Source organism: Sesamum indicum, unplaced genomic scaffold (genome assembly GCF_000512975.1).
Source record: "Sesamum indicum cultivar Zhongzhi No. 13 unplaced genomic scaffold, S_indicum_v1.0 scaffold00132, whole genome shotgun sequence".
NCBI lineage: Eukaryota > Viridiplantae > Streptophyta > Magnoliopsida > Lamiales > Pedaliaceae > Sesamum > Sesamum indicum.
Genome location: NW_011628056.1, coordinates 144,391 through 153,236, shown reverse-complemented (window position 1 = coordinate 153,236; position 8,846 = coordinate 144,391).

Sequence of the window (8,846 nt, the reverse complement as noted above, 5' to 3'; positions counted from 1 at the left end):
CATTCATCATCAAGCAAAATACAATGGAAGCTAGTGAATAAATACAAGATAAAGGAATCTAGCTAACAAACTACTAACCAACCAAATATAGGAATAACAGAAAATTTCTAACAAATAGATTAATAATACAAAAAAGGACAAAAGAGCAAAACTGTACAGAAAAGACAAAAAAAAGGAGGTAGCTAGCGACCTACAGGCCGAGGTCGTAAGTGACCTGAAGAGCAGTGATGCAACCTCGAGGACTTGCACATTCTTCACAGCCCCCCTCAAGTTGGAGACGAGGAAGAGAGGCCCAGCTTGGGAAGGAAGCGAGCAAAATCTGCTGCAGTGAGGGATTTATTGAAGAGATCGGCAACCTGAGCAGAACCGGGAATGTGAGAGGGAGCAAGCCAACTTTGAACTGATCGCAAACAAGGTGGCAGTCAATCTCCAGATGTTTGGTGCGCTCGTGAAAAATAGGGTTGGCCATAATATGCAGGGCAGCCTTGTTGTCACACCAGAATGGGATCGGGAGCAAACTAGGAATGTCGAGGTTGCGGAGTAGGAAAGAGATCGGACGGAGCTCGCTGACTGTGGAAGCCATCCTACGATACTCCGCTTCGGCAGAGGACCTAGAGACTGTAGCCTGCTTCTTAGTGTTCCAGGAGATGAGAGATGACCCAAGGAAGATACAAAAACCAGTGATGGAACGGCCAGAAGCCAAGCATGATGCCCAGGATGCATCAAAGTAACCACAAGTTGTTCCGAGCTAGAGGAAGGGAAGAAGAGACCAGTGTGGGATGTACCTTTAAGATATCGAAGGATGTGAAGCACAGCAGAACAGTGAGAGGTGCTAGATGATTGTAGGAACTGACTCAGCTGTTGAACAACGAAAGAGATATTAGCAATTTCTTGGTGAGCTCAAGGTTCCACTGCATTGAAGCTTGCTTGAGTCCCTATAAAGACCTCTGCAATATGCAGACATAGCCAGGGGGCACATCAGGTAAGCCCTCAGGTGGATCCATGTACACATCCTCATCCAGAAATCAGTGAAGGAAGGCATTGTTTATATCCAGTTGGAATAGGAGCCATAAGCGGGAGGCTATCAAAGATAAAAAAATTCGGATAGTAACGGATTTGGCAATAGGAGAAAAAGAATCAAGATAGTCAACTCCGTCAATCTGCTTGTAACCTTTGGCCACAAGGCGGGCCTTGTAGCGATCTAGCGATCCATCTGGGTTCATCTTTAATTTGTACACCCAGCACGACCCGATAGGTCGCTTCCCCGGAGGCAATGGTGCAAGAGTCCAAGTGTTCTTAGCAGCTAAGGCCGCAAGCTCCTGGTTCATGGCATCCACCCAGTTTGCATCCTTGTACGCCTGAAGATAAGTCTTTGGCTACTGGAAAACAGATAAGTTGGCAACAAAACGTATATGTGCAACACTAAAGGATGTAGGATGGCAGGTAGAGTGAATTGAAGAACAATGACACACATAATCCTCAGGCCAAGATGGTTTAGAGGTGACTCACGACTTGCGAGGTTGACCAGGGGAAACAATAACTTTTGATGTAGGAAGTTGAGGAGCAGGGGAGATGGAGGAAGAACGACCTGGACTGCGACCCAGTCAAGAATGGAGGAGGAATCCTAGTCGGGAATAGAGACAGGAGGTTTGTTTGGAAAGGGAATGAGTGTTCATAGAAAATCACATCTCTAGAAGTGGACATTGTTTTTCTAGCGATGTCATAGACCTTGAATGCGTTTTTTTAGTAACAATATCCAAGGAAAATGCATCTAGTGGCTCGCTCATCGAATTTGTATTTGTGAGGTCGAATGCTAGTTGCATAGCACAAACACCCGAACACCTTTAGCTGAGAAAGGTCAAGTGATTTGATTTAGAGGACCTCAATGGTGACTTCCAATGGAGTATCGGTGTAGGTAGTCTGTTTATGAGATAGGTCGCTGTGAGGACAGATTCTCCACAGAAGTGTTTGGGCAAGTGTGACTGGAAGAGTAAGGCGCGAGCTACTGTGATGACATGTTTGTGTTTACGTTCTACCACCCCATTCTGTTGTGGTGTGTATGGATAAGAGCTTTGATGCATTATACCATGCGAACGGAAGAGAGATTGACAATGAGAATCGACCAACTCAGTCCCATTGTCCGAATGGACGACCTGAATGGATCTGAGTTCACACCATTACGAGGAAGTTATATAAAACTTGAGGTGTTTGTGATTTATATTTAACGAGAAAGGTCCACGTTGCTCTACTATAGTCATCTACCAGGGTGATAGCAACCAGTGAGCGAGCTAATGTGATAAGGCCCCCACAAGTCAATGTAATAGTTTGGAAGGGGAAGATGATCTGGTAGTGATAATCAGAAAAGGCAGTCTTTGCTGCTTTGCCAAAGGACAAAGGTCGCAATCATGATTAAAAGAAACCAAACAATGTTTTATTTCAGGAACATGGATATGTTTAATTACAATGGGTGACGGATGATCCAACCTTTTGTTCCACAAAACGCAATCACTATTGTGAAATACAGAGCAAGTAGTGTGAACAAAACGGCGAATAACATTAGGGTCGAAGGAGGTCGCATCTAAGCGATATAGATTTCTAACTTGCTTGCCCACTGCTATGACGTGCTTAGTCTTCTGGTCCTGAAAGAGGCAATAAGATGGGTGAAAAACAACTTCGATCAGTAAAGACAAAAAAATTTTGTGAACGGACAGGAGATTGAACTGAAAAGATGGCACCAAGAAAACATATGTAAGAGGTAGATTTTTGTTAAGCACAACACTCCTTGTGTGAGTGACAGATCGACAAGTTCCATCAGGTAAGTGGACAAAGTTGGATAAATGAGAGGAGAGAGATTATCAAGAGTGCAAGTACTGCCACATATATGATTAGTTGCCCCCGTATCTACGATCCAAGAGGACAAAGAGGTATGCGCCCAAACAGTAAAAACTTGATTTATACCTGCAAAGTCATCAATGTGTGCCAGGTTGCCTTGTGTAGGAGGCTGCATGGTATTTCGCATCAATGCAAGCAACTCCTGAAGTAGCTCCTCTTTCGTGCTCGTTTGTGCCAGGTAGCCCTTCTCATTTGCGACTGCACGGCAAAACCTCTATTGCCGCTTCCCTCCTTCTTCCTTTTATCTGTGAGCTCTTTGTACAAGTCAGGTGTCCCATGCAACTTAAAACAGGTGCTTTGATTGTGGCCTGTTCGCTGACAATGCGTGCAGTACAGTGATCGCTTGTCAGTACCAATTTTCTTCCTCTCTGGTCGCGCTTCCTGCCTTATATGTAAGGTTGTGCTTTAAACCTTAGCAATCTCCATCTGGACCCTTTTCTGCTTCTCCACACTTTGTGTGATGGAGTAGGCCTTGTTAATGGAAGGAACCAGCTCCATGTCCAGCAATTGATGTCGTACAGTCTCAAAAACATCGTTGAGCCCCATCAGAAATTGCATCATTTGCGTGAAAGCAGGTAAGTCCTCCACTGCCTTCCAGGCCCCACAGGTACACACCAATTGCACGTGCACTGAGGCGTTGGCTTCAGTTCTGCCATTTCGTCCCACAATCTCTTGATATTCGTAAAATAGGATGACAGGGGGAGATTACCCTGTGTCATAGAGCAGATTTCTCTCGGAACTTGGTACAACTGAATTTGGTAGAATTTATGGTGTAAGTAGAGGATATGGCCGAGAGGAGGCGGCGAAGCAATAGGAAAAAGGTGTGTAGAGCTACAAAATATGTGCATTATATTTGGTTTTATATTTAGAGTGTTTCGTTTTCTTTTGGGAGATAAAGAGAAAAAAATAAAGATAAGTAAATACATGTTAGAAATAGTATGTAAGTTTGGATTTATATTTTAATATAACTTATGTAAAATAGGTTTTATAAGTTTAGTTTTGTATCTTGGAAGAAAAAATTCACTATTTATTGTCAAATCGTATCTCTTTTATATGAATTTATAATTAGGGTTAGTTAAATTTTAATATCAGAACTATGGTTGTTTAACACTTTGACATGTAAACTTTTTTTTGGGTCAACTTACTATTTTAACTTTATGAAATTTCTCACTTTTTAACTTATAACTATTTCTCAGCCATTTGTTGTATAAAAGACAAAATCACATGAAATGCACATGCGATACTTAAAGGTTATATGATGTGATATTATATACATATGAACAGTCTGTAAGATTTTATCCACAGAAAGATCAATACAATGACGATCACTTTTGGAAAAGTGCAAATTTCGCAAAGTTGAGATGTAAATTGACACAAAAAATTAGTTTCGGTGGCAAAGTGTAAAAATGGACATAGTTCATATGGTAAAAATATAATTTACCCTTATAATTATATATATTGTTTTACTTGTAACTGACTTGAACTGTATATATTATTGTATATATATTTTTCTATGAAAAATCATACTCAATTTATGTTTTATTTCATATATAATAAATATGTATTTAATAAATAATTTTATGCACATTGGTAACGGGCTAAGAATTTATTTTGACGTTCTATTCCAATTACTAAATATAAATAGACTACTTCACCCATATATTTGATGAATTTATTTAAATAATTTAATATTATAAAGTTTTTATGAATTAGTAAAAACACACAACCAAAGTTAGTTATTTTAAGGCCACATTTTTTAATAAATAGTATATATTTAAATTAATTGTAGCATGTTAGAATGGATCTAAGTTAATTACACCATATCTATAAATATGTGATGATTTAAATAGAATAGAGTTAATAAATTGTACCATACTATAGAATTTAACAAATACATTTCTCTCTCTGTGCTTGTTTGCTAGATTAGAGAATTCCACCAAAGAATGCAGAGAATGAGAAGAACTCCAATTTCTAACCCAAATTGGGCTGCAGGAGAGCTAAGAAACCGCTCAGTAGCGGTCATAACTTCCACTAAAAATACGTTGAACACGAGTGAAACTACCACCACCACCACAAGAAAACCCAGCAAATCGACCACCACTACTTGATTTTTGCCACAGCTGCGGTGCTTAAAACCGTGATTTGAAGCTCCAGAATCAGCTTCTGCACAAAGAAGGGATGCTCAAGGTAACATATTTTCGGTTGAGCGCGTTCCCCCACCATCTCCAGCAGAATGGGTTGGTGCACAGAATGTGGGCGATGGCGGTCTGAAACATGGCGGCGAAAGACGACTAACGGTGGAAGGAGTGATGATTGGAGAAAAACGTGAGAATGTACTTAAATAAATTTTGTATATGATGTTGAGAAACGAGGCAAAGCCTGAAACAAAACAAAATAAACACAGTCCAGGTGAATTAAATCGACCCAAACATGTGGCCTGTTTTGGTTTATCTTAGAGATGGGCTGAAAATGAATAAAAGTGGTGTGATATTAATATAATCGTATTTATATAAACACCCACTCAACAAAAAAAAAGAAAATAAAATATTTGATGGGATGGACTCTCCAAAATACTCTCTATTCTCTCACACACACTACCACACCTTCACAAACACATACTACAACTCTCCTCCACGGTGAACTTGAGGGCGATTGGGAGGACGAAAGTGAACCTATTGCCGAGTGTGCAGATCATTGGGGAGAGGATGGTCTTGATTTCTTGGATGTGTCTGAAACTGCACTTGGCGAAAACAGTACCGACCAGGGAAGCAGCGACAATGGCGTCTCTACTTCTTCACTAGCGCGACTAGCGGTCTCCTTTAGTATTGGAGAATTTTTAAATTAGGTGCACAAGATTGTTGATGATGGTGATGATGTTTCTCTTGCGGCGTTGGAAATTCTAAAACAAAAGTGGGTTCTGAAATTTCACCTGAACCTGTTCTCGCAATTGCTGCACCAAAGGAGATGACCTGCGCGACTTCTGCTGCTGTTGTTGGCCCGTTGTCGACGAATATGGTTACAGCAGCAGATATGGACCAGACGAGGAAGGCGGCGCCACCAGGGCAAACCCTAGATGCGCAATAGTTTTTGGATGCGTCTGTTGCTGTATCAGCGCCGACGATGATGGAGGCTGGGGTGTTGAGGATGTCTCAATCGTCTGGAAAGTCGTCGGCTCTGGAGAAGAACATGGAACACGCGACGCCGGTCATGCCGGCGATGAACAGTGCTGCAATTTTTGCTGCAGCATCGTAGTCGCAGTAGATTGACGGTTTTGGGGTGCCTTAAACGTCTGAAAAACGACCGACTGTGGATGAGGGGATGGGTCATGTACACACGACGACAGTGCCTTGCTGGCCAGTGATGAACGCGCTGGAATTTCTGTTGCAGAATCTCTGTTTCTGCAACCTGCTCGGCCGTCTATTTATGCTCCAGTTATAGTTTCAATTCCGGCGACTGAAACTAATCGGACTTTGGGTGTACACGTGCACAATCCGACAGTGGGTAATATCTCGTCCGGTAATACGGGTTTGTTTTTTGGAAATATTCCCCTACGTACTAGTTATGAAATCCCAATTTATGATGATAAAATTACTTTTGCATTCAATAATTCCTCCTGAAAAACTTTTTCGTATGTTGCACTGGCAATAAAAATGGTGAAGTCATAGTATGACCGACATTGGAATCGATTCATGATGGTTCTCGTTGGTGGAAGGCAACAGCAGTGGGGTATATTTTGGGCAAACGCCCGTACTTCCTTCTATTTGGCCTTCATTCGGGGAGGTAATTGCCATGATGAATGGGTTCTTTTTCTTCCAGTTTAAAATGGTTATGGATATGGAAGATGTAATAGTAGGTGACCCCGGGCGAGGATGGAGGGGAATCGCCATGAAAAGTGGACGTGGAGTACGAATGGCTCCCCCACAAATGTAATAGTTGTATGAGCTTGGGGCATTCGTCTAAGGAATGCTTGTTGAAGTCTAGTGGTCTATGTTCCTAAATTCAGTGCCTCTATCCCCCATGTTGATAAGGAGGTTAGCATTACACAGACGCCTCATGTGAGGTCAGATCCAATAACGAGTCCTTCTAGCAACCGATTGATGCTTCCTTGCAGCCGCCAATTGCTCGTGAGCCTCCCAGTGAGCAAATCAGCACAGAGGGAAGAAATAAGGGTAAGAAATCAGTGGAAATGGTTTGTTGACAATGAGACTACTAGGAATCGTATATGGATAGCATGGCATGATGATTCCATTGATGTCAATGTGCTTGATCTGGTATCCTAGTTTATACACTCTCATGTGATTATACGTGCATGTAATGAACCGATGTTTATTACAATTATTTATGGTGCTAATGAAGTTATTGATCGACGTCAGTTATTGGAATCTTTAAATATGTTGGGTAATCAGTCGATGGATGAGCGTGGTTAGTGGGGTGTGACTTTAATGCGGTACGTGATCTCAGTGAGGTCTGTGGCACCTCCGGAGACATAAAGATGGCCATGGAGGAATTTAATGTATGTATTCAGTCCACTGCTTTGCATTCACGTCCCATGCAGGGTGAATGATATACATGGCATAATTGCAGCACGACTTCGCGTAGTCTATGGAAGCGACTAGACCGGATGCTTATTAATGATACATGGCGACTAGACCGGATGCTTATTAATGATACATGGCTCACACGATTCTCCACATCATGCTACACTAGTCTCTTGCCCCGAACTTTGGACCACTCGCCGCTTGTATTGAATGGGGATAGATAGATGCAGCTTGGAGGTATGTTTAGATTTAATAACTACCTTACGCTCTCATCGAATTTTGTCCCTAGTGTGCAGAATGTCTGGCGACGTGCTATTGTAGGCGTGCCTGTGTATGCTATTACACGGAAGCTGAAGGCTTTAAAGCCTATCTTCAGGAAGCAGAGGAGAAATAAGGGTGACATTTTGCATAATGATCAGCTAGCAAAAGGTTTTCTTGAGATAGCCCAAACATTACTGAGTATGAATCGACAAGACGAACTATTACTCTTACTGGAATAGTGCTGTTGGATGGTATACGCCAAGGCGGTGAAGCCCGAGGAAATCATGCTACAACAACGGATGGTATACCCAACTTCTCCTCAAATCAGTTACGGCCGATGAAGTCAAGCAGGCCATTTTTGACATCGCATATGACAAGGCACCGGGACCTGACGGATATTCTTTCGGGTTTTACAAAGCAACCTGGCCTGTTGTGGGAACAGAAGTCACGTAATCTATTCTGGAGATCTTTGCATCAGGTAGGATGCTAAAGCAAATCAACACCATGCTTCTACCATTAATCGCTAAGGTACACTCCCCTATGATGGTAAGAAATTTTCGTTCGATTTCTTGCTGTAATGTCCTCTATAAGATCATTGCGAAAATTTTTGTTCAGATATTGAGTTTGACTCGGGATAAATTGATAAGCCCCTCTCAGGCGGCTTTTGTTCTGGGTCGCAGTATAGGCGACACTATTATGTTAGCACAGGAACTGTTTACATGATACAATCAAGCACGGCCTCCCCCACGATGTGCGCTTAAAGTGGACATTCGGAAAGCCTATGACACGGTAGAATGGGATTTTCTCCTAGCAGTTTTGCACCTATTTGGGTTCCCTGCACAGTTCATTCGATGGGTGGAGGGTTTTTAAACGGGGTCTGCATCGATTTGCTGAGTTATCTAGACTTCGGCTTAATGTGCAAAAGAGCCATCTCATTTTATCACGAGCGGCACACGGATGAGAGACTTGTTATTAGAATTGTTTGGGTTTCAGGAGGGGTATTTACCGATGCGATTCCTCTAATCTCTTTCAAACTATCAATAGCGGACTGCCAACCTCTATTGGAAAAAATTGATAGTCGCATCCAGGGTTGGGAGGGTACAACATTTGAGGGATGGATTTAGATTATTAAATCCGTTCTCATGGCTTTGACTA